At 37.6% G+C, this 27532-nt stretch overlaps 1 protein-coding gene across 25 annotated transcripts in view; it reads left to right on the forward strand.

Annotated features, from left to right (window-relative positions):
* LOC106039565 (uncharacterized) overlaps positions 1-27532 on the forward strand; it is a 506901-nt gene that overhangs the window by 152655 nt on the left and 326714 nt on the right. The window contains exon 1 of one of the 25 annotated variants that reach the window (XM_067004438.1): positions 130-1534. The exons of 23 other annotated variants lie outside the window; for them this stretch is intronic. The gene's annotated coding sequence lies outside the window, so the exon portion shown is untranslated. Of the gene's footprint in view, positions 1-129; positions 1535-27532 lie in introns of those variants that run through there. One more of the 25 variants, XR_010834545.1, reaches the window with a different exon arrangement.

Below are 27532 nucleotides of genomic sequence, written 5' to 3' on the forward strand. Positions count from 1 at the left end.
AAAAGAACATCTGTTCTTTTTAGCTGGTGTTTACAGCCCATGTTGTAAACCAGTCTTGACTTCTAAAAACTCAGAACTCTTATGTTCTAGGTTTCATCACTTTTTTTTTTTTTTTTTTTTTTTTTTTTGGCAGTAGCATTGCTGGTGATCTATTTGTTAGACCATTACATTTATTTCAACCTGTTTGTGATAATCCTTGCAATTGAATGTTGGACAGAAAGGGCTGCAAGACTCGATGTGGTGCTCATGGAGGTCATCATATCACTCATCCCGCTGATGGGCAGGGAGGGAGCTGGTCTTTGGATTGTGGGGAGATGCAGCATCTCGTTCTGCATCTGGACCATCAGAGCACAGCCAGACATCACGGGAAGCGAGAGTGAGTGCGTGTATCCTCTCCCAGCTTCCAGGGGTTGAAGGCAGTGGCAAGAGCACAAAGCTACATAACAGAAAGCTAAATATCCTGTCTTCTGGTGATAGATCCCTTCTGAATGCTGAGAAAAGAAAAATAGTATCTCTTAAATCACCTTACTCCATCTTCACAGTGGGCTTTCCTGCCTGACTGCTCAGTCCATGGAGCTGAGGTAAGACACAAGAGGTGGTTCTTATAATTTCAGTGGCACAAAGTGGAAACCAAGTATCTGTTGTAGCCCGATGTTGATGGCTTTGCCAGTCTTCTCTGGAAGAGAAGAGCCTTTATGAGAGAGAGAGAGAGAAAGCACCTTTTCTCTCTAGTAATTTGCTCTTATTTCTTTATTTTTTTAATGATTCCTGAGGATTAATTAGTGATTATGTTGCTGCCGTTCTGTGTTTACATGAAAACATCTAATTTAGAGGCACTTGGCTGTTGTTTCTCTAATCTACAGTAGGAAGCAATATGGCAGTACATAATTAAAAAGTACTTTGAATAGAAATCATTCTATGTTTGTTATTTTTCACTTGGGATGAAAATTAACAGAGCCTATTAGTGTGGCTGCATCAGTGTGTGGTCAGCATTTCTAGTAATTTCAGCCCTTTTATAAAGAGTTTAAATGTAATTAAGTTTATCTCATTCCGCCTACAAAGTGTTTTAAGCCTGCCATCAGTTCTTTCTTTCCAGAGTCTATAAAATGTACTAAGACATTCCCAGAGGATAAAAGTATAAAGAACAAAATTATAATATGTTTTTTTTTTTTTTCTGGTGAGTTTACTTGAGCTATCCTCTTTATGCTTGACTTAGTTTGTGTAGTGGGTTTTGTGAGCAGGAGAGTTAGAGCGATGTACTGTGCTCTATGTTTGATTCTGGTTATTTCTCTAAGCAAAACTCAGCTTTTTTGGACTTTGTTGTTACCTCGCAAGTCATTCCTATGTATTCTTAGCACAGCTCTCAAAAGCTATGTCTTTAACAGGGATGTTATCTGCTTGTTTATCCGCTCTAACCTAGTGTATGTATTCTAAGCAGTCTCAACTGGATATGGAGGGGGGAGACGCACCCAAAATATTTTGGCAGCTGGATACAAGAGTGAGGCTGGGATTAGCACTCCCCGGGGAAAGGCAGGTAAGAATGCAGGTGCTGATGCTGTGCATGGCACAGGTTGTACCTGTCTGAGTAAGCAGTGACTCTGTAAATCTGGAAGACCAATACGGGTGTGCTTTTGGGAGGTTTCCTAAGAAGGCATTAAGAGAGGTGGTGGGGGGATTGATTTCCAAGCATATCTTGTACAGTGTCTAAATAAAGCTTCATCCCACCGGGTTTTTGCATCTCTTTTAGTTGCATAGGAAAAGTAAACAGCACAAAGAAAGCACCATCTCTTGATGTGATAGGACTTATAGATACTTGTTTCTCTCTGAGAGCGTGTAGTACTTTAGAGGTGGGGGAAGAGAGGGATATTTGAACCTTCAGTTTGTTTCAAAATAAAGAAAATGAGAGTAATTTTTAGCATTTATTTTTAGTAAAGACCTATTTAAATACGAAAGTAAAGTTTATTTCTATAAACACTCTCCCAACTAAGATAATCATGGTTAGAAAACATTTGATGCAACTGTAAGCTCAGTAATAAAAGTGTATTTATCTAGTATTGAGTAAACTTCGATAGCTGCAGGTAATACAGGGTACAGCAATGGTATTAGACATTGGTCCGTTCAGAGATTTCTTTCTGGGAGGTATGATAATTCTTTCTGAATCTCCAGATTTTCCTGGAATGTCAAGACAATATCAGAACTGTGTAGTTTGAGACTTTTCACAAGCTTTTAATGTAATCTGAATGCTGCATTGCAACTCCGCATATTCCTCAGCTCTCTAAAAACACTGGGAGGCAAGGGCATGAAGGGAAGAATACTACTATTTTGTTAGCTAGAGAAAATGTTAGGTGCTATAGCTCTCTCTCACACAAAACAAACAAACAAAAAAACTACTTGGCATAGGTGTATGGTTTGGTATGTTTTTCTGTGGTTTTTGGTCTTTCCCAAAATCCAGTAGAACCCTTTGTATTTGTGTAAAGAACAGCTCTGAGGTCTGCAAGGTGCTCTTTATCATCTGAAGCAGGTTGTGAAGATATCTAGCAAATTGAACCACAGAAGGGCATGGCAGAAAGTCCAAATTTGAATTACATATTGTGACAAAGCAATTTTCTGTTGGTTTGGCCAATCTACATCTTAAGTATATGAATTCCAAGTACCTGTTTTCAGCTAGTGTTGCTGATGCTTTTTTGGCAACACCAAGGGGAATTATGAAGGAAGTTCTTCGACTGGACTTCTTTTTCACTGCTCTGGAGGTATTGGGTATTTTGTTCTACATATAGCTGAACCTGTTGTCCTAACTGCTCTCAAGCAATCAGTGTGAGCTGCATGCAGTGCATTAATGCACACACATTGTGGAGTTAATGTGAAACTTTGTTTTACAGTATGGCTTCACTGTGAAACCCACGTAGCATCACTAGATGGTGCTACAGAGTAGGTTTGTTTGGGGTTGTTGAAATGATTTAAATTCATGGAGCCCATCGAATCAGATCACCGTGCATATGCTTCTAGGACTCTCAAATCTCTTAATTTGACTTTCCTCTTTTTATTTTTATTTTTTTCTTTCCTGTCCTGTTGAAGACTATGGCAGGCCTTCTGTTGAAAGTGATGCAATACTAAGAATTTCTGACAATGTCATAGTTTGGTACCTGATGTAACATCTGAATTGTGGACATGCATTTACTGGGACTTCTTATTCAGGGTCTGAATAAGATCTTTTATTCTGATCCTTTATTAGATAAAATGTGATGGAAGTTTTATGCTATACCCTTACAAAAAGGTGGTGCATTTTCAAAAAACATGCAGATGAAAGCCTATAAGATATATGTCATTGCTCTGCGATAAGACAGACAGCATCAAGTCTTGTCCATGCCTAAGTATCTGATGTTGCCTGCTAAGTAACCCAGCGGTAGCTGACTCGAAATTTCCGAATCAGGCAGATGTTTGCATGAAGGGCATTTTCTTGTTGCCTTGTTGTGGCCCAGATAATGATTTTACCTGTCTCTTCTGATGAAAGTCCAGGTGGGTGGGTGGTTGTCCAGCACTGGCTGTGATCACAAACACTTCAGTTCATTTCAGAAGCTTTCCTTTATCTGCCCAGACCATAGGTGATATGAATATTTGTTAATTTTAATTTGTTTTTTTTTTTATTATTTTTTTTTTTAATGGTGGTTCTGGCTTGCTGTTTATCAGCTGGCATTCAAGTATTCTTTATACAGATCATTTCTTATGTCATTGAGCTACATGCTGCACTGAAACTGTCTCTGCAGAAAAAAAAATTATGTCTCTAAAGAAAAAAAAAATTATGTCTCTATAGAAAAAAAAATTACAGTTTTAAACACATGAACCCTTATAGTGTAAAATAAGTCTTTAAGCTACATGGTCTGTATCCTGAGCGAATATAGCAGGTTCAAAATCTGTTTAATGATTTGTGTGTGTGTGTGCGTGCATTTATCTCTTTTTCCGTTGGTAGTATTTGGTGTTGTAATTAGTAATAGACAAATGAAAAATTCTGGTTTTGTTTGTGAGATGAGTTAAGAGTAATGGCTTTGGGGAAAAAAAAAAACAACTTTTGTTAAATCCAGATTGATGGGTTTCTTTTGTGAAAATGGTATTAAAACTTTTTGTAAGAAAGGATTTTATTTTTTACTTTAAGGTTTTATTTACCTTTTGTGACATTGCAAAAACTCATTATCTTTGTCTGTCACAATCTCCCCAGTAAAGCTGAGATAAGGCAGTCTACAAATTAAGCATTTATTTTGCTCTGTAGGTACAATATCTAAAGTGTTTTTAACAAGTACAGTCTTTTAACAATATTAATAGTCACTATTTTAACACTTTGATAAGATTATTTGTATTAATTACACAAGAGAATATTAAGATGTGCTTAGAAATAGTTTCCCCCTGTCTAGATTTCCCCAGAGTTTCTCTGAGGGCACGTTATGCTGAGATCCAGGAACCAGGGAAGCAGCTACCTTCATCAATGACACAGCTTATTAGCTTTTATTTTTTAATTCCCCCCAGCCCTGTTAAGATACTGTTACAGAGTTATCTGATAGGTAGGGCAGCAGATTAACATAACGACCTTACTAATCAGTGTGTTTGATTTTAAAGCTGTTTTCACAATGATATATTTCATACCTATAGGTTAATTGAAATCTTCTCTTATCCATTCAGCCAGTAAGCAGGCAGACTGTGCCTTGTGTCGGGCTCATTAATGTATTTTTCTTTCAGTCTGCATCTTCTAATCATACATTTTCTTTTAGGGGCATCCTAAGGGTGCCAGGCAAGAAATGGTTAAAGTGGGAGTTTGGAGATTTGGTCCAATAATTGCACCATCAAAAAGAGGAACTGCAGTGAAGCTCAATTCCCATGCAGAGCAGCGTCACTAGGTGGTACTGCAGAATAGGAAAATGCCCAAAGTGCAAATTTTGTCCAAATACAGGGTGTAGAGAGAGAGCTTTAACCAACAAACAAACATGCTTTCTTGAGCAAAAAGAAAGGTTAATGGGTGCTTCAGAAGTGTCTTCTATGCTTCTGTGTTTCTTTTCAGATGATGCTGAAAATGTTGCCCCCAAAACATTATGAATCATTAGATCTGTAACTTGATTTTTGATTTCAGCAGTTCAGATGAAAGCTTGCTTTTGTTTAGGTTAATCTGTCATTTCCAGCTGTCTTCCCTAAAACTGTAGGTTTTTTGTGTCTCTGGTGTAACGCAGTTCAAAACTCTACCTAGGCAGCCCGGAGATGCGGCTCAGCACTGGGCTTGGTTCTGGCACGGCGCACAGTGTGTGCACGGAGTTGGGTTTCATTGGAAGGGCAGAGGGCAAAGCCAAATTCCATCAACCACTGAAAGACCTGGGTTAAAGACACATTTAGAAGCTGATGTGTTTGGCGAGTTTTTCTCTGGAAAAGGCAGTTTCAGATTCATGCCAAGAGCGTTATGGCGTTCCCAGCAGGTTTTACTGCCAGAAGAAGGCTGCAGTGGGGCTCTGTGCACTGCTGTAGGTCTCTGGCTGGCAGTGGCAGGGTGACCAGGGCTGCCCCTCAGACCACCCTCCTGCGGAACGGCTGGTGCAAGGCCCTGCAAACCTGGCAGCAAGCTTGAGCAGTATGATTTTACTTCGTAGATAATTGAGAAAAGATTATCATCTTCTGATTAGCAACACCACAGTATTCTGGTGCAATCCTAGTTAAAAAAATAAATAGAATTTTTGTATTCATCTGGTTCAGCTGCCACTGCTAGTGTAACCCAAAGGCCTTCCTCACTGGTGCTGTGTCTCATTCTGATGAGGGTTTTTAGGGATTTTTCTGCAATAACTCTTAATTCCTTTTCCTGGCCATTATATTGCAGCTGCATTTCATTTCAGAGATTCTCTCATTGGGCTTTATTTTTTCAGGACCTGCGGTTTGTGTTGATCATGGAACAGAAAACTTCACCTTTTTTTCACCCTTCTCTCCAAAAGTTCATAAATCTGCTTTGGAGTTGTATAGTGTGGCTGTTGAGAAAAACGGGGAAGAGAAAGGTTAGGAAGGTGGAAAAAAAACATGAGTCAAGACACAATCGCAAACAATACCATGCTCCTGAACAGTTGGATGCAAGAGAATAATTGAAAATGAATAATTTATTAAACAAAATTGGTTACCTTTTTTATGTATGTAGAGGCGGGGAGCAGCTGTTAATTCAATTGCATTCATTAGTTTAATTTACATTTGCATGTACTCAATAGCATCTTACTTACGTTCATGTGTGCTGTGTGATAAACCTGGCCATAGCAATACCGATTTAAAATGTGGAGAAGTCTTTCATTTTCTCTTATGATGTGGTTTGTTGAATGTTATGCTGCTTAGAGGAAAAGCAAAACCAAACCAAAACAACAACAAACAACAGAATTTGATCGGAAAGGTCTATGCTGTTTCCTTTCTCCAAGAGCTCTGCCTAGTCCTAAACAGGCTCTAGTGCCCTCCTGCTCCCATTCTGCTACGGCAAAAGAGAAGTTAAAGTGGCTAACCTGACTGGGATTTTTACCTGCCTTCTTGTGACAGATGACTAGGTACAGCTCTGTCTGGTTTCTGAAGTCTTCCCACCTATTTTGTGTGTATGGCAAAGCCATTGCCTACTATTGCATAAATAATACAGAAAAGAGAATAATAAAAAGAGGTTTTTTTTTTTTTTTAATGCTACAAAACACGTCCATATTCCACAGTAGAAGGTTCAAGTTTCTGCCTCACCTTACTGGAAGATGAGGATTTAATCTTTGACAATCATAGCTTTCAAAGGAAAATATTTTTATAGAACATAAGTGGATTCACCAGTGCAGTGCAGAAGACGTTGGAGTAGATATCTGCAGTAGGTGTACGCATATATCAGCTAGTGTGTTGTCTTCTAGAGATTCATTACAGAAAAAAATGCATATTTTGCACACATTCTATGAATTTAGACAGAGAAATAGTTCACGAATGCTCACATTAGAATGATTTGTTTGGACACTTGTTTTGGGATTTGGGGGTGTATTGCATTGTGTTTGAGCTTTTCTTTTGTTACTTATGGTGTACTCATGCCATCAAGAAGTGTTTGCATTAGCAATTTTACACAAGCTAGTGATAAAATTCTTTTGATCTGTGGTATTATGTTTTCACTCGTGTGTATGGCACGACAGGTAACATACTTATGAAGTCAAACTAATGTCAGAGAAAACAACGATGTTGTTAGCTCTGTTTCACATATAGCAATTCCATTAAATAGTATCCTAGTATCCAGATTGTATTTTAAAAGGATGCTTGACTGTAGGAGTCAAGTTACAAAGATCTTACATATGCCACTGAAGAGCATTGACTTCAACTGTTGAGTGCTAAAGATGATGCACAGGAAGAAGGATTCAGAATTGCTGATAATATAGAAACAGGTGGTCTGTGTTAAAGCTATTGGAGAAACGAACTGAGAACTCTGAATAACAGTTTGTAGGCTTTCAAGCTAATTAAAAATGAAGTTTTAGTCCTTACAGTTGAATCCATTCAGAAGTTCATTTCTTTCCCTAGAGTAGGCCTGCACCAGAAAATTAAATGTGTGGCTCCAGAACCAATAACACAGACCATGAGTTCAGAAGTATTTTTACCACTTAGTAATTGAAACCACAGGTTACCTCCTTAAGAAATGGATATTTTAATACCCTGATGAACACAGATTTGAATTTTGCATACACTGAAGTCATTTCATAGTAGGTAAAGAACATTACATTGATTTAAAATATGTATTATGTATATATTTCATCCAAGCTGCTTGTGTGAACTGTACTCTGCACTTTCAGTCATTAAGCAAATTAAAAGCTCTTAACATCCGCTAACGCAGATGTATTCTTTCTTATTTTTCTTTAGTGTTCATAGGTTTGTCTCACTAAGAGAATTTTGCTTTTTAACTTACACTTGAAGGCAGATCACTTTATTATATGAGCTTTGTTCTGGATTCTTTTCTGTTTAACTGGCAACTTCTCTCATTGATTTGTGTCTTTATTTGCTCAGCTGTGGTAAGAGTTATCTGTTTCTTCTCTCAGGTCTATTAAAAGACCATTATCACAGCATTTCCTCTTGAGATCTTTTTACCCTTATCACATTTGCTATAAATTCATGAACTCCCATTTCACTTGAAGATATTTGTGCCATATGGGCCATTTTCTTTTATAATCAAAATGTAAAGGTAGGTTCCAATGTTAAGTGCCCATTCCAAACTTCTACTGTAGATGAATGATTTCTGCATTTTTTGCAATTACTACCTTACAAGAAATGACATCATGATAAAGACATTGCTTAGTAAGACAGATAATGGCAGTAAAAGCAAAAAGCTTGAAGGGGAGTTTTGCTTTCCTGATCCTTCAATTATGTTTTAAATGTAAAGTTAAATTTAATACACATTTTTTTTTATATGTAATAGCACACTGAATAGCAGGGCAAGCTCTACAGATGGCACAGACTCATCTTTAATTTGAAATCTGCCCTTTTACTCCAAAAGGTTTCACTCTTGTAATTACCCAAAGTGAATTGGGATAGGAGACCTTCAACAACCTCCCCCACAACTAACAACCCAGGAAATGCTGTCCTGTCTTCTTGTTCTCTTGGATATGTGATGGCATTTTACAGCCAAAGAGAGTATTTCCTAAGTGGAATGTGGAACAAAGTGACTTGCTAGTAGCATCACTGAACATTGTGCAAGGCATTTTTAAGCCAAAATCTTCAACTTCCTTGAACAATTTTTGAAAAGGGAAAGTATGTAGAAAATGTATTTTTGAACATGTTTATACAAGCTCACCAAAAATGTGTTTGAGCTGTTCACTGAACAGAAGTCATATTGTTTTATGTAGCTGACAAAATATGAACAAAAGCATCAAGGGCTAGTGGCATGTTCTACACAGTAAATCCAAAGTCAAAAGCAGAGATGTTAAATGGGTCCAAGAAAGTCATACTTCACATATACCAGGTATCTGGTGCGTCTGGATATCTTATCTCATTCTATAATCCTTTCAAATAATCTCCAATTACAGAAAAATATTGCTATTCAATTTCTAGTACAAACATTTTTGACAACATGACTATAAGTTTGTGTTGACTACAGCAAAGGTTCCATGACACCTAAACACTGGTGACCCAATGCAATGTCCATGGTGATGAATTTTCTGTTCAAGGAGATTTTGTGTTCTGGCAGAAATGGAAAAAAAGTGTTCATTTTCTTTTTTATTAAGTCCTTAAAGTTAAAAACAAACAAACAAACAAAAACCCAACCCAACACCCTTAATGAAAGCTAGTAATTACCAATAACTATCTGTGCAACAATTTGCGAAGTGTTTGTACCTGAGGCTTACATAGAAGGCTGGTAGAAGCTTGATTTTTGGATAGCTGTAGCCTGCAGTAAACCCAATCTAATCCCAGTTTTGCTGGGAAAGATGGTACAATGGCTGTTTGACTGAAGTATAAGAGGTCAGTTTGATCTTAGACTAAGAACCAGACTGATCACTGCTGGAAAGCAGTGAGACAAAAGACTAGAAGGATATTTTGGTTTCTTCTTTTCTGGAAGATCACAGAGCAGGAATTATTTGATTATTGTAGAAAAAAAGTTGTTTTCAGCTGCTTAAAAAAAAATAAAAAAATCTCCAAATAATGGTGGCCAATATGCAAAGTTCAATGCAGTAACAATTTGGTTTTGTGCAAATAAAAGGATTGCAAGAAAATAATGAATTTTAAGATGTAACAAATGCCTTTGATGCCGAAGCAGGAAATACTGCCTTTGAATTTAGAAATGGGTGGCAAGTTCTCAAGTGTGGAAATCTTGTCTGTGATACTGTAGTATTATGGTTGCTGGGAAGAAAGAAAAGACAATAAAGGAAAGAATAATAGTACATTGATCAACTCTTTATCACAGCAGGGTAACTAAATCTGCTGTCACCAAACATATCACACAGCCACTTGATTAAAGTCCTGTAATTTGCTGGGATGGATGCAATAGTTGAGCTCTCGTCAGCAACTGTGGACAAAGGCAGATAAGGAATGCATTGAAATTACAAGAGCTTCCAGCTGAACACTCTCAATTTGCTTCTCAAAGGAAGAGGGTGTTCCACTGTTTTTCTCCATGTTAATAGCACAAATCGCTGTGTCCTTATGTTTTGTGAGCCCCTAATAAAACACAGTAGGGACATAACCACGTTCAATCAGTCCTATTCAGTTATCATATCAGCTGGGAGAAAGGAGGGGTGTTCTCTATTTAAAAATAAAGGAGAGGGTGGAAAGTTGAAGGCAGGGGGAGAACTCCAGGAGGGTGATAGGGTTATGCAATGTACTCTGAAGTGAGAAGAGCTATGGGAGAGGTATCCACTTTCAGAACTAGAGACACAGGAGGAGATGATATTGGTGCAGTATAGCCCATGCTGACTGCGCAATCGCTCTAATTTTCATGTTTTTCTGTTAAGTGTTGCAGAATGCAAGGGTGTGTTAAGAGGGAAACCGTGGGATGTGATAGTGAGTCCTTCCCACTTTAGGAAAAATGTGGTTCCCCTTGTAATCAGGCAAAGAATTCCTTAGAATATGGCTGAGTGAGTAGTCCTTGGAGCTGAAAGGTAAACTGAGGCTGGCCTGAGATCACTCAAGCTAGCTGGGGCTGCTAGGGCCACCTACTGCAGGTCAGCCTTTGTGTAGGGGAAACTGAGAAATTAAAAGCAGGTGCCTTTCCCATGGCTCCACAGGTGAGTGTTCAAAGTTCATTTGTAGCTCAGTAGATGAGATGATAGGATGTTTTTCACAGTATTTGATTGTAGCCATATGTAATGGTCTAGCAGAGAAGAGCCAGGTCTCCATTTGCTCCTAGTTCTGAGTCTTTGACCTCACAGCACGTTATGGATTTGACCTGCTGAAATGTGAAGTCTTGCAACACTCCTATGAACAGAGGTTAGAAGGATTTCTCTTTAAAAAGGAAAAAAAAAAGTGACTATACTAAAATATCAGATTTAGAGCCATATAAATGGGCTGAAAATATACTCAGTCCAGTTTCTGCTTTTGCTACAGAAGTTTTGTATCCATTGTGTGAGAGAGTAATTCAGAGGGTGACTGCTATTTCATCAGCGATGCTTTGCTAGGAAATTACTTCATCAGGAGCTTTGTTCTCCTGATGTTACGTGAGCTTCTTTGTGTCATCTTGTACAAAAGGATTGCCATAACTCGACAGAAAAGAGTACTCTGGATATTTTACATTTAGATCAGTGCTTACAAGGTAAAATAATACACCCCCAAATCTTTTAATTTTACTCTTAGAAATTGAGTTTTAACAGAGTTTCCCTTAATAAAGCTGTAGTGTTCCAGTTATGGGCACAGCCTAAAGTGCCCATATGTCATCAGATCAATTCTTCAAGCTGACAAAACTGTATACACTGTTATGTTTATTATCTAAATGTCCAGCATAGTTTAGCAGGACTGAAAGTGAAATATTAATGCTTTTTTTTTTTTTTTTAAATGTCTTTAATATATTCATGACCTTACTGCATGACAGAATACACAGCACTGCTATGATTTTGCTTTGGTCTCTGGTAGGTCAGTGTATGCTCATCAAGTAGCTATTAAGCCAAATTTGCTTTGCTTTATTTGAACAGCTGCTGTGTGATAAAAATTCATTACAGTTGGTTGATTTTTTTTCTTTAGCTAAATGTATTTGTTAGAGACTCTGTATAGAGAAAAGGGTTTGATTTTACTATTCCTATCAGGATGGTGATACTGTGTTTCTGCCTGTGACTGGTCACAGTCTCTGAAAACATGAAGGAAAAACAGCTGTTTCTGTGGAAGTAAAATATACTAGCAGTAAGTTTTTTAAATTAAAAAGCCTTGTTCTCCTACCAATAGGCTTGATACAATGGCTATTATAATCAACAGTAAGATTTCAGTGAACAGTAAGATTTCAGTGAATGTGCATTGGCTATTTTGGGGGCAAAAAGTGCCAATAGATGGGATATATTTGAAGCAGAAGGAAGCCATGGTCTGTCTGTTCATCTAGTTTTGGTTCTGTTTGAATGTAATGAGATAAATTCTTTGGTAAATACACAAAGCTGTCAGATAAATGATGATGGGTCTTTTTCCTTAAAGTAGGACAGGTCAAATCTACACTCTGTTTGATTGGAAATCCCTAACACTTTGAAATGGTAGATTTAACAACTTTTCTGTCAAGGACTATCTTTCCATAAGGGTGTGTATTTGTGTGTGTGTATCTAACAACTGATCTCCAGCAGTTAATAGCATCTCCTAGTGTATGCTACCACTGGCATTGAATTCAAATGTAACAGGGTTTATACATGATGGCAACTCACAAAAGGAAGCAAAACAGACAAAAGATTATTTTGAAATAGATTCTCAGGCTTATTGCTGGCAGTTTTTTTTTTTCTCCGAGATAATACTTTATTATAAAACATAGTTTCAGTTCCCTCAAGCTGTTTGTGAATTTATTGAATAGTTTAAACAGAAACATTTTTAAGCTAGATTCATAAGCCAGAGGAACTAAAGATGTAGGTCACTATTTTTCCTTAAACCATTAAGGAATATTTCCAGGGAAAGAAATAGCTGAATCAACCCAAAAGGACTGCTTATCCCTCCAGCCCACCTCTTCCTGGGACTGGCCAAACAGTGTGGGAGACTATGAAGCATCTGAGATGCGCAGCTCCGTGCTCTGGTGACTGCTGCTCCTCACGGGAAATCCTTGTCTCACAGAGACCAAGCACAGGAACAGAAAACTGAGCAGTCAGTTCTGAATGTGCATGATTTTGAGCTATTAGATGAGACCAGTCAGGGATTATTCATCTCCTTCTTTTTACTTCATTTCTGTGACTGTGTTTTTTGTGCTTTTGTGACTGATACTACAAAGGTTTGTTTCAGCTGAAATGTTTTGAATGTATTGGTTCTCTGTGACATTGTGTGTCCATAAGAGCAAAAATTAGGATGGGGAGAAGGACATGGGAATAGTTAAAAGTCAGTACCTGACTTTTTTAAAAAGCAGATAAAACAATTTAAAATGTTTCATTCCAGAGACTGAGAATACTTCACTGTGCAAATAAGATATTTTTAGGTCTCAAAACAAGTAAGTCTTCTCTTGATGGCAAGCAGATGGAGTCATATTTTTTGTGTAGTTTATATATATAAGAATAACCACACATCATTTTCTGCTTTTATCTGTGCATCAAAATAAATTTGCATGGGCACCTTTTGTACTTACAGACCTTCTTACAGATCTGAAATGACAGGATTCAACTGGCTGTTGTCCTTAAAGTACATGCTGTTGAATTGTATCAAAAAGCATCAACTTGGAGTTTGCTTTGCTCAAAGTGACTGGCCTCACTGTGAGCACCCTGATCTCAGATACTGTCAGATTTGCACACTTTTTTTTTTTTCAGTTTCCACTTATTAAAAAGAGCAAGGTTGGCTAAAAATAGCTGTCTTCAGGTCACAAAACTTTACTCACTCTGGTCTCTGCTTGTACTCTTTGCTAAATCTCATCTGAGATCATCCTTCTGTCTTTTCTTCTCAGTGAGTTTGTGTGGTGCCTGCAATCCAGATACCACAGTGGCCCTAAACTAACCTAATATTGCTAATTGGTTTGATTTTTGTATCTTTCTTCGGAGTGAGATTTCTTTTTTTTTTTTTTTTTTTTAACTTTTGGTGTAGATCATAGCAGCCACTGCAGTTGCACTAACTTGCATGGTTACCTTCAGATTAGGCGTATCGGTGCTGTTTGTATGGAGAAGGACACGTACAATCCATCAAGATGTTAGGGGTGAACAGTCTTATCAGTTCTTGCATCAGACAGAACTGAATGGAGGACTGGCAGTTAATGAGGAAAATGTTATCTTCTGGGGTTTACTTAAAAGTTAAGGAGGGACTGTGTGTGTGTGTGTGTGTTTTAAAGACATACAATACAAATAAGTGTATTCATTATCTAAGTGTTCTTTGTAAATCTCTAAGTTTCTGCATACAGCTGTGGGGTACTTACTTTCCTGTCATGTAAACTCTTTATCTTTTCCTGTCTTAAATGCTCAGTGGTTGTATGCACAGACTTCCATGGCTCTTGGTTGAATAAAACAAGCCGACCTTTTGAAAACAAACATTCTAATTCACATTTCACGCAACACCTACAATTCCTGATTTGTGATCTCTGCTATAGTCATACATCCTTACTGGTCTCTTAAGAGTCTAAATACCTTCACATATTAACAAATTCATGAATATCAGAGGATTGAGCTATAAACTGAATGATTATTCTGCTGTGCATGTTCTGAGGAAAATGAAAGGCAGATTTTTACTGTAATGTTTCACAATTTTTCCACTGGGATAATTGCATTTCTAATTTGTCAGTGTTGACTAGCTTTTGATTACCTTGGCAAATACTGTAATCTAAAGTCTCAGAGGAGGTGGGAAAAAAAACACACTCAAACCATATCCTATATAAGCTTCAGTTTGCCCACTAGGAAAAAACTGTGTGTAAATATAATTGTTTCAAGTACTGTAGTAAGCATACACATAGAGTCAAGGTCCTGTTATCCTGGCCAAAAAAAAAAGGGGGGGGGGGGGGGGGGGGGGATATGCAAATATTTTGGCATAGTTTTGTACATTACTTCAAAAGATAATGGAAGTGAGTTATGCATGTTTGTTTGTTTGTTTGTTATAAATTTGGGTAAATACTGAATGCTTTGTAGGATGTTGTTTTGGATCATATCGAAGAACAATTTTTAGTATGGGAGTCACCCTACTGATTGCTAGAAGAAGAATCAGCTCACTTTTAGTCAAAGACTTTCTTATTACATTACAATAAATACATAAATACAAAGCATCATGCCTAGTATGAGGAAAAGTTCTGGGGTTGTGGAATGCCAAGAAAGAAACAGAAGCATTCAAATTGTATTTTTGTAGATATGACAGCTATAAGCTAAAGCACCTGACTGTTTTCTGTTCCATCTCATTACTATTCTGATGGACTTTCCATTTTACTAATTAGAAGGTATTTCTGCAGTACCTTTTAGCTGAAGTTTTCACTGTGTATCACCCAGTGTTTAAGCTCAGTTGCAGGTGGGATTAGGTTTTCAAGTCACATCACACTTTCTGAGTAGCAGCGTATGTACAACTCCTTTGCTTTTGGGGTTATTGCATAGGGTAGAGAAAGGTCAAAGTGCTGGAAGGATGTATCTAGAATCAGGGAATAATTTAGGTAATGCAGAAATTAGTGGCTGCTCTATGTTTTTGAAACATATATTTCAGAGTTTCAAGATAAGTATTAAATAGATTGAGATTTCTGAGCTCTCTAAATGAGATAATATTGCTTGCTGTTCCTGTATTTTAGACAGGTGCAGAAAAAAAATGAAAGGGCTGCTAGTTTCAGTAGCTTGCTTGTGCTCTTTGCAGTGATTTCAAAGGCAGACACACAGAAGTCCTAAAAAACAATTTATGCTTTGTGAAAGCATATTATTTTTTTCCTACATAACTTAGGAAAGTACCCTAGAGGATCTAGCGGTCAGTGTCCTTATGAATATAAAAATACTTTAAATACTACTAATTTTTAACACTCAACTTCAGTACACTTTTACACACCTTTTAAAGATGACCTGCAAAGATAGAATATGAGTAGCATTGCCAACATATGGCCCATATCTGCATCCAGGTCAAGGTGGCAATTTAGTACTGCACTGCTTGTGAGAACGTGGTGGAGAGGGGAAGCAGCTGTGAAGGAAGCCTGAGAGTTTGAAAGCTTTCTTCAGAGGAATAGCCAGAGTTCTCTCTCTTGACCCATAGTTTCTTGTCCCCAGAAAATACTTCTGCTTACAGGCACTCATCCCCACACAGGCAGCCCCAGGGTTGTGATTTTAGTCACAGGGCAATGGATTTAAAATTAATTTGGGATTGAAATTTAGGAATTTTTCCTAAAGTCAGTGCTTCGCTGCCCCATTGATAGGATGATCTTTTCATCTCTGGAGGTATTGTGGGATTATGTACATTGGTGAAGACTGAGATAGGAGCTGTGGGCACCGCAAGTGAGTCCAAGATTGTGAAGAAGGAAAGAGGCACTACTTGCAGCCTCCTATTACATGTATTGGTCAAGTTGGTCTCTTCAAGTGATTATTGATGAATCCAAAGAGACAACGAAGAGTTCTTTCACTAGCTCACTGAAAAAACTGGGTACCCCTAAAGAAAAATGATTCTTTAAGTACAAACTGTCTTTAATATGCGAGGGCTTTTAAGGTATGCATCTCATGCGATGCAAAATTATCAAAAGGATCTGAAAATGGACTTTATTTTACTCATATTCCAGTACTGTCATTATATGATTACATTTCGTAGTTCTAGACAGACCTTTGGCTGCTGCATGTTTTAATAAACTGTATCTGCTAAAGTGAGTTTCTATGCTAAAACCTGAAAATAAGGATTTATAATAATCACCGTGTCTGTAATGAGAGCACATTTTAATGTCTTTTCATGAAATAATGGTCCTCAGATGGATAATACTCTACACATGACAAAATGATTCATTAATAGCTTGCAAAATGCAAGTAAAGATGACTGAAAAAGATTTGTAGCTTTCTAGCTGAACAAAAACACTGATGTTCGTAATGGTAATAGTATACTTGACCTCTCTCAACATAGCCTAAAATTTAATTAAGAATTAATTTTGAACTTCACTGCTTCTTGATGGAAAATACAAAGGTTTTATCTGAAAACATGGTTGGTATTTTCCCTATTGCTTTCATGATCTCCATAGCAAGGATGTGTTAAAAAGCTGAAGGCAGGAAACTCAAGAGTTCAGATATACCAAAGAGCAGGCTGTTCTTTTCCATCGCTCTTTCTGTAAGCAAAATAGGGACTGGAAAAAATAAATCTCTGTTATAGTATTTAGGATATATGTGTGTGTGTGTGTATATATATATATATTATATATAATCTCAGTTTTCCTGAGATTGTTCAGTAATAATGGTAATATCTGTTCTTAAACTTATTCGTACATAATTTTTGGTTAATGAAAGCATTTATAAGCTTGCATCTTCGCATGTACCTTAATATTTTGCTGGTATAAGGAAGTCATTCTGAACTCCTTTGTTTGCTCTTTTGACTCAAGATCATTTTGTTGGGGATAAAGCTGCAGAATAAAGTAGCCTTTCTCATGATGAAAAGTTTGAAGAAGAAACTCGAAAATAGATTCATTGGAGAGAATAAAATACACAAAAATTATGAAAAAAATCAAACTATGATGAAAGGAATAAAATACAAAATTCTGGAAATTTCTCTGTGGAGAAGGCAGAACAATTAATTCTGCTAGCACTACCTTTGCTCACTTTGCACTATCACTGAAAGTAATATTTTGGGTTCCAGTTAAAATAGGAGAGGAAAACATCCTCTTTGTTTACAGTAAGACTAGGTGAAGAAATACACAGCTGAATCCTTCAGGTCCAGCTCTCTAAATAGGACCGAACTGAAGGAAAACAATTCAGTCACTTTCTGAGGTTCTAATATCTTTGCTCTACCTTTCACAAATTATATTTCATGTTCATGTATCTTCTCAGCTGGGGCTTTGCTCTTCACAGGCAAATGGAATGGTATCAGTCCCTCCAGACTATATCTCCTCTACTGACACTCTGTGCCAGGTATGCAGATGCTGGAGATAATATTGCAAAAGGACCAAGGATTAATTTGGGTAGTTTTGCTTTCTGTGTTGGAAGTGAGCCCTTGTGTGTCAGTAAACAACCCATAATGAACAGCTCAGGGAAAACTGCAACCTTCGGATCACTGTAGGAGAAATAACAGGAAAAAGGTGCTTAATCAAATTTTCTATGTTCAAGAAATAGTTGGGGAACTATGTATTTGATTCAGCTTAGTTGTCTGATATTCAATCATTTCTAGCAAATATGAGTATTAAAACTAAGTCCATGAGAAAAAAAATTGTGTTCATATTATCTGTTGGATCTACTTTAAAACTTTTGGGGACATAATGACATCTGTTCATTTATTTTTTGCTGCCGTCTTGCCAAATAGAGGATGCCTACAAATGATACAATTGCTAGATGGGACAATCTAAGTCTATTTGTTACAGAGCTCAAAGAAAAACTTCCATCAATATAAACTTTGTTTTCTTGATAAATACAATACAGTCAATGAAATTCATATCATAGCTCTTCTAGACAGTAGAATTACCATATTGGCCACTAGGAACAAGATTAAGCCAATGCTTTAAAAGCACTTTTTCTGTATTTGCCTTACTTTTTGCAGAAATCAGCCTGTTAGTTCCAAATCAGTGCCATTGTTTTGTTGGAGGTAGAAGAAATAGAAGGACAAGGCTTGTCTAACCTAGGGGAAAATGCAATGTAAAGGAATTTAGGTAGTGTGGTAACAACTTTGATAAATAAATTGGGGTAGAGTTCTGTTATACCTGTGCCTAACTAGGGATTGATTTTCTGCTTTCATTCCATGGTATTCCAGCATTTCTTTTGATTTTTGAAGCTCATAGAAATGCGTAGCATAAGAGAGATGATCTTAACATTGATGGGTATCACCAGCCTCAAATGCTGGAAGCAGCAAATGCAAAAGTGTAGCATCAGTTCTGTAAAAGAGCAGTGTGACACTAATCCACTGGGAACTACTTGAATTATTCAGATTAAGAATCAAAGGTAGAAATTCCCGTGGTGAAGAATGGGAAATCATCCAGTGTTTTTCTGGCGTGGTTGTTGCTGCTGAGTAAGCAAAATGAGAAGGCTTTAGATCAGTATTGTGTTAAGTTTTGCACAGCCATGATACTGTGATAACCAGCAGTGTCAATGCCATGAACAATTAGCTGCTGATGTCTTACTAGGAATGAATTTCAAGAAATATAGGTTGTAAGATCTTTGATATTTTAGATTTTCTTTCTGCCCCTAGCATTTTCAAAGAAATTACTGGCAAAACTCCCATTGGCTTCTGGGGTGAAATCATGCTCATCCTTTTTGCCCTTATTCCAATGAATATTCCTGATGCAGAGGATTAATGTAAGTATTTGCAATTCTGCTTCTGGCTGGAGCTCAAAAGGTGATGCTGCAGTCAGTCTGGAGAGTTGTCTCTTAAGATTTGTTTTTACTTAAAAGTGAGTGTTAGTCAGGAGGGTTCAAGTTTTCTTTCAGATGGTTTTTAGCCCTTCCTTAAAGGAACCATCATCAGTATGATTTCCTTTTCTGCCTAGTCTATATAGCACCCGATGCTACATGAAGTTATGTTTTAGTCTAAGGTTAAAGCAGAAAACATATGTGAGTGCACATATTATGGCAGAAATATGATAATGGCACGTACATTTGACAAGAAAAAAGATATTAAATAATAATAATAATGTTTGTGTAGAGGGTCTGTTTCCACAGTTTGTTTCGTTTCAGCTGATTCTTCTGTCAGTCCCTCTGGTTCTTGTGGACCACACGGCTTTCTTTCTTACTGGGGACAATGGTTCAGCCTTCTGAAGTGCAAAAGCTGCTTTGGTTTATTCCAACCCATTCCTAAGAATATCTACATATATAAACACATAATTGGGGTGGCTCTTGTCCCTTCTTCCATGCATTTTTTTTTTTTAACCTTGCTGTCTTTAAACTGAGAGTTTAATGTGGCTGTCAGGTAGGAAGAAATATAGTCAGAGCACAATCTTAAAATGCTGCAAACTTGCTATAATGTATTGGAGACTATTCTATGCTCTTATTAGGCTTAAAGACTCAAGTCAGTCTGTAATCTTGAAAAGGGGTCACCAACAAACCCCTCATAGTGAGGCAGGCAAAGGCTGTTGACTAGAACTGCAGGCAGTTTTCGTGGCTGCTGAGGCTGGGAAAATGATTATCTACCCTACAATCTATTAATGCTGATGTTACACATTCTGCTTGAAGCAGCAGATTGCTCAGGCTTGAAAGCGTGCCAGAAGCATCTTCATTGCTTCCTCAGTTGTGCTCTCTTGAATGAAATCCAAAAGTTTTGAATTTGTATCAAATTGTGTTTTTTATGTAATTATGCTGTACAGTGAAGGGCACTGGCAGAGATGACTACTTTCCTCTATTCTATTTTCTTAATAGCTAGAATTTCCTCCTCAAGCATTTATAGTAATGTCAATAAGAAAGATTTTGAATAATATCAGGGGTATACAGTGACATTGTTTTGTGTATTTTGAGAATAATCATGTTGCATCTATTCTATAAAGTACTGAGAAGTAGAAGGATGAATCATTGAACTGAGTTTATTTTTAAACCTCACGTTTTGGTACCTAACCCTGTTGGAAGCATCCAGGACTAGTGGTAACTTTTTCATTTTCAGTATGAATGATTTTACTGTCTGTCTGTCTCTCTTTAAGAACTCTTCTTTAAATTGAAATGTAAACATTTTGCAGACCACAATACTTTAATATACAGCTTTACAGATGCTATATAGCAACATGAAGATGTCTTTCTTGAGAGCAACATTTGGTGAGGGTACAGAAAAATAAGTAGGAGGCAGTATCAATATCTTGCATTATTAGGACACCTACAAGCCTTTCAACCTTTCTAGTACTTTTTGATGACATGCACCAAAAAATAGAGTACATGTATACCTAACATTGAGAAGAGACTGCTTATGCTCAAATCAAGAAAAAAACAGGAACGCTTGTGTGCTTGACTGGTGCTTTGAGTCTCATGGCCACACAGAATTCCACCGTGCCCTCTGCATTTTTGCAAGGGTGAAAAAGTCTCACATCCTGATTAGGCATCAGGAAACAGAATAGAATATCAGAAGAAGTGAAAGTTTGCCCCGAAGCTTTCAATATGAGCTTTTCCAACACTACTGTGTATGATAGTGTAGGAGAAGAAAGCGACACTTCACTGCAAGTGGTAACTCTGCTAGTGAAGAACTGCTCAGTGGTCCATCTGGTAGCATTGAATGAAAAAATGGCTAGTGAAAAGTTAATCTGGAAAAAGCATGACATTCCTATTGATAAAATAATTTTACTTATTGCAGGATAAACTATTAAAGAATGTTATGCTGCTCAGTAAATTTAGTTTTGAAATACTGCGAGCAGATAAGAACTTTATTCAGTTTGGACTCTTAAGTAAGGAGCTGCTTAAGGTAAGGAATAAGTATGATGCTGAAAGCTCTTAATGCAGATATGTATCAATAGATAATCTGATTTTTAAGAATATAGGTATTGTTACACTTACGAAAACAAAGAACTCTGACCATGTATGTATTTTAGTCCTGTAACAGTCTTTCAAAGGATCTGTATGGCACGGGTATCTGCTCTGGCTGCACGTGCTGGAGGGATCTCTAGAGATCACCACACTCCAGTGAGCTGAGGCTGGCATAGCTAAGAGCAGCCACCCTGGGACCTTGGATTGGCAGCAGGTAGCCAGGGGTGACGTTGGAGAACATCACACGTTTACAGCTGTATTTATTTAATTAAAAACAAACAAACAAACATAATTTTTGCTCAGGAAAACCTACATAATCATTTCCCAACACCCTACTAGCCTCTGCTGGATCACCATAGTAAGAGTGGTCAACACAAGTGATTAGTACAAAAATTCCTGAATGCAGCAATTCACTCTTTATAAGAATTACTGTCATTAGGAGCTGCTTTGAATTATGTAGTTTTCATTTAATTAGGCTGTAGTAGTCATCTTCCATTTCATTTTGCTAACTGCTTCTCATGGTGCTTTACAGTAAAATCATTGAACGGGATCATCAGATGAGACAGGGACTCTATACAGAAATGAAATCTGCTCTATTAACCCCCAAGGTTTCACAAAGTTACTCTGCAAGTTAGAATCTCACCAAACAAGAGCCAGTGTCTTACCCTATAGACTTCTGATCTCATGAAAAGCATTAAGGAAAGCTTTTCTCCACTTCACCACCAGTGTTCACCACTTTCTGCAATTACTGGAAAGAATAGAGTGCAAGTAATAGCCCACTCTGCTAACTGCAAATCAAATACAGGATGTAGGTGCCCCCGGGATCACTGAGTCTGCTATCAGAAGAATGGACATGAACTTATTTTCAGAAATTGGTTATTTGATGTAAACTGAAGGAGGATAAGGAGAGGAAACAACTTCAATGGTCAGTAGAGTTTCAAAGCAGAATCACTGTGTTCTGTGATAAAACTTAAGGGCATCTCTTGCATTGTGTTGTAGTGACATTTGAAAGACTGCTTGTCTCAAGAGATTGCTTAGTTGTATATAGTATGGAAAAAGTTGCAATTAAAATGGGAAGCTGAGGAACATGAGCACAGTAGTTTGCCAAAGCTGAAAAGATGCACAGTATTTCATAAATGCCATTGTCTTCTGAGCATGCAAAAAATATTCAAAGCATGCAAAGACTTAAAAGGACAAAATATAATAATTAAAAAGGGGGGACAGAGGCATATTTTATTTTCCTAAGGAGATTACAGTATTTAAATTATTTGTTGAATTTCAGTTTTATCAGATCCCACTTAACTAGAGAATAAGATAAGGTTCTAGAATATCAAATGAAGGTATCTTTGGTAACTAATTAGGTGAGAAGACAAATTGACTGTTAGTATTTACTTACTTTTCTTGCATCTTTTGGAATAACAGTGCATTGCCCCGTGTTTGAGTGCCGTGTTTCATGTGGTTACATTGACCAGGATGTGAGCACAAATGGCAAATCACAGGGCTGGAAGATGTCTGGTCTTTCTGGCATTGTCATCTTTTCAATGTCGCTTCCAAAGAGGGAGCTAAATTCATTTGTTAACTGCGGCTGTGCCCTCTACTCATAACCAAGTCAACACTGTTTTAAAGCTTTATTTCTATGGTTGATCATCTTTGGTGCACATATGGGGCCAAATTCAATGTGATTTTAGAAGCTGAATCTCACAGATAAAGATGCAAATAACTCAGCTTTTCATTTTAGATCATCACAAACAGTGTTTGCACATGTGAATGACAGAATGGTTGCCCTGTTGTAGTGTGCAGTTCTGTGCCCTCCACCTGTAGGTGTGGAGGCTTGTTTGCTGGACAGAAATGCTCACACATCTGTATCGTGTGTATGAGCAAAGTTGTGTCTGCTGGAAATGTCATAGTCTTGTTTGCATATGCACTGACCAGCTAGAATTTCCACATACTTTCAGTCCTAAAGTATGTTCTTTTTTTCTTTTAGGAAAGTAAAAAGCAGAGTGTGACAATGATGTGGGAAATATTTAAGAAGTTTTATGTACTGACACACATTAAGACTTACAGAGTGTAAACTGATTTTCATTACGAAACTGCTATTCTTATATGAATAGGCAACTGGAAGAAGACTTCAAACATTGGATTGAAAACAATTTAACATTTCCTAAGAGTCTGGCTGGATTTCTATATCCTGGCAAATTTTTCATGAAAGAAAATTAATATTCAGAAACATGATTAGAAAAATAGTGGGGCCTGCTTGTTTGTTTATTTCTAAATTATACCCAGTAGATCTATTTCATGTTTTTCTTTCAGTGTGATTTCTTCTAAGTGCCAGTATCTATTACTATGAGGCTGACAATTTCCATTACATGTTTCCAAGTCCTACCAAAGAAAGCACGTATTTGTCTCTTTCTGAACATTATGTTAACTTCTGGAACTTCTTCCTCTGCTTTCCTGGATCAGCCCATCTAATAGATACCTTCAGCAGCACTGGGGAAAATCACACTTTGGACAGCCTTTTTTTTTTTTTTTTTTTTCCTAGCGTCCTGAAGAGGGGAGAAAAAAAATCTTGCCAAGGATGCAGCAATGTGAATTGTTTTAGGATGCTCCTCTGTAACGTGGACTTGAATTTGCCTGCATTGTTCGTTTAAAACAGGATTTTTTTCTACCCATGTAACTTGCAAGACTTCAATACAATTGCTTGTAGCTTACAGCTTGCAGGCTGTACAGGTGTCATCTGTTCAGAGGATCACTCTGTTCAGCGGAGGAACTGAAAATGCGCTGTGAGCACTGCAGCTGGGGTCTGGGGATTCCCTGAGTTTGTGTCTAATCTCTGTTCCAGCCTGTGAGCTCCTGAACCTGGCTGTGCAGAGTAGTAGGAGTACAGTGCAGGTAGCTAAATGAAATTAATCAGTTGACTTGGTTGTTATGGATAAAGGAAATTAAGTATGCAATGCAATCTTTTCCTTAAAACTTCTGGTCTGTAGGAAGAACTGGCAACACATTGGCTAAACTAGTTCCAGATTTTCAGCAGCCCCACCAGCTGCTATTCTGCTCAACTTGCATTTTATATGGTAGAGCGGCTGCCATACAACAGTTGGTGAGGTGCTTCTTAATGTTGTGTTAACAAAGCATTTTGTCCATTGCAAAGCTTTATCTTTTCATATACAAAAGTGATTAACAGATACCACTTTGTTGTGCAAATAATCCTTTCAGTCCTGTGAAGTCTCCTTCCTCTTCTGCTGGAGATTCTGCACAGATAATGTCTGTTATGACATTTTATTATCATGTTTGAAGAAAATGCAATATGTGATCAGTTTAATCCAGCAGTTTGCACAGAGTAAAAGGATTTATTTGGAACATGTCCCTAGCCCTGCAAACTGCTGACTTAAGGGTACAGCTGAAGGTATACATACATTGCTGAATGCGATTTCGTTTGCTAACTAAATCAGCAGCACTTCAGGACTATGTGGTTTTGAAATAACTTTGACATTCCCAGCAATCATGAGAATGATCAGTGTTTTGATGATGCTTGGAGCAATGCTTAAATAAAACAAGTGGTAAAGCTGATGCTTAATTGAAAATTTACAGTTCTGTTATTGAGGAAGTAGGTTGTTATTTTTAGCTTTACAGAATCACAGAATTAACCTTAAGAAAATTTTAAAGAATAAATTTAATTTAATAAAGAGTAAATTAAAGAATAAAGAATTAACCTTAGGTAAAGAATTAAAGTTATGAATATAAAATATATATAAATTTATATATATAAATATATTTACATATATTTATATATAAATAAAGAAAAGGTAAAGTATTAACGTTAAGTAAAGTAAAAGCAAAGAAAAATACTGGCTTCCCAGGATTCTTGTTGTGATCACTGTTTCTGATGTTTTGCTTTTTCTTTTAGGGAATTGTTATTTCAATCTGTAGTTATACTCCTAACGTTTTATTCATATTTAATACATATTATGGGTCAATTTTTTTCTCTAAATTGTGTAAACACAGGCCTCCAAGTTTTTAAGGTGATCTAACAGCTCATAAAATTTGCTGAAGCATCTGTATCCATTTGCAGCAAGTGGGTGGGACACCACAGAGGGGTCCTGACTGAACTCAAAGGAAGTGTTTCACATGAGTGTACAGTTTCGTAATAGACTAAGCTTTGCTGGGTCAATTTTAGTGTTAATTTAGCTTTAATTCCCTGCTGCCATATCTCAAGTGGAGTTGCTTCATAAAGGGCACTTGTGGTGCTATTGAACCAAAGGAAAAAACAATTTTTGCAAGTGTTTTTCCAAGACACTTTTTGGGTTGGGTGTGTATATACTTATATATGTATCTGTTTATAATGTGAAAGCTGATGATACAGCCAGCATACTCAAGGTACCATGTTAAGTGAATACGTCCCATTTGTCTGCAGATCTTAGGTGTCATTAAGGTAGCTCCTGACTGTATTTGTGTAAATTTGTGTTCTTCCTTGCTGCTGGAGGACATTACATGCTCCTTCGTTGCAATTCCACATGCTGTGGTGACCCAAGCGCTCTGTCACCGGCAGCTGGCAGTTGGGGATGATAACCGGGCTAGGCTACACGAGTTGGAGTTGGTTAGTTATGGGAAACAAGAAAGGGAAAAGAATGCATTTACCATGGGAGTCCCGGCACATGCAGTGATTGGTGCAGTTCATTGATCAGACCCAGCACACGTTTTCAGTAGGACTGGGGCTGGCAGAACTGCACGTTGTGACCCAGGGGCTGAAAAGAGATGTGGTGATGGTTTCAAACTGGGTAGAGAGGGCTGCTGTTGCCTACAGGTGTCCACCCAGCCCTTGAAGTCAGGATGCCTGTTGTGAGCATGGATCAGTTCCTGCGGGGCTGGTGTTTAGCCCAAAGCATTAGGGTAAGTGACTGCAGCCTGAGGCTGCCTGCTGCCCTAGTGTAGCCCTCCTTCAAGGGCAGCAGCGTCTGCCAGGGCACCGCTGCTGCCCATCTGCATCCCTTGGCCAAAACCAGCCATGGGCTGGAGATGGGTGCTGTCCTGCGGCTCATCCTTTTCATGCAGGAACAATTTGGAACAGTGAATCTAGTGAAGTGCACATTTACTTTCTTTATATGATGTGTTTTTATAAAGAGTGTGCATTCAGAGAAAATATATTTATAGGAGGGAAGAATTGTTAGCGAGAGCCTCAGTTCCAGATAAGTGGTGTTCTAAGGCTTGGACTGTGTCTATTAGCAGAAGTGTAAATAACTTGATTTTTATTTATATATATGTAAGATGAATGATTGGAATGAGGGAATTGTATTTGTGTTGCTTTTCCTCAGCAAGTCGGTCTTGTCAACCTGTAATGCTAGGCCTTAAATTTGAATTAATGGTCTCCAGCAGTTTGTTATGGTTTTGCCAGGCAGTGGTTTAAGGCATTTTATTTGCTAAGGTGACATTTCTGATTAGCAACAAACTGACTATTAGATTATGTCAACCTAGTGGGTGTTATCAACATCAATAATATTTTCACTTGAAACAAAACAGGATGGCAGCTCACAAGAGCGGGTTTTGCCCAGGGATGAATTGATTTTCTATCATTTGAGATCCTGCAAGATAGCTAGCTGGAAACAGTGTTTGAATTTTCTCTTCTTCTATTAAACACACTGAGTTTAGACTTCAGCTGCAGCAAAACCACTGCACTGAAACAATATAAATCCACACCAGCTGAGAATGTTATCCACTGTGTATCAGAAGCCTTGCTCAAATTGAATTAGCTGCTCGATTGTTTTGACAAGATTAAGATGTCCTCACAAAAATTTTGATGCATTTGAAGCAGAGAAGCTGGCTGAACTCCCATATGTTATAGTGTCATTGCTCTTGACCAGCCATGTTTTTGGGGAAAAAACTGTTAATTTGTGTCCAGAGCTTGTTTTTTAAAATTGATTACATAGATAAAATAGATTAGTCTTTCAAAAAACAAACAAAAAAAAAAAGGAAGATTTTTGAATAAGTAAAATCTGGGCTTTATTCCTTCCATTGGCACTCCTAGTGACATGTGGAAGTACAGGAAAGAAGTGCCATTACTGAGCCCCATACTTTTTGTGAACAATAAGCTTACCTGTCCTACACTGGTAACTTCGAACAAATTTATAAAACACCCTCACATATCAGATACTAATAAATTAGTTTCCTCCAGTTTCTACCTTCTCTTTTCCAGTTTCTTGCCGTCAGTAAATAGAAGTTGGTCTCTTCCTTTGCCTAATTTGACAGTTTTCATATTAACTGAGGCAAGATGTGGGTCATTTGCTAGCTGTCAGTTAACTGACATTTAATGTCTGCTCCTTTTTTAGAAATTGCCTTGAACCAATTTACAGAATGCTTCATGTGGGGCTGCAAGCAGGAGGGAT

Source organism: Anser cygnoides, chromosome 12 (assembly GCF_040182565.1).
Source record: "Anser cygnoides isolate HZ-2024a breed goose chromosome 12, Taihu_goose_T2T_genome, whole genome shotgun sequence".
Taxonomy (NCBI): domain Eukaryota; kingdom Metazoa; phylum Chordata; class Aves; order Anseriformes; family Anatidae; genus Anser; species Anser cygnoides.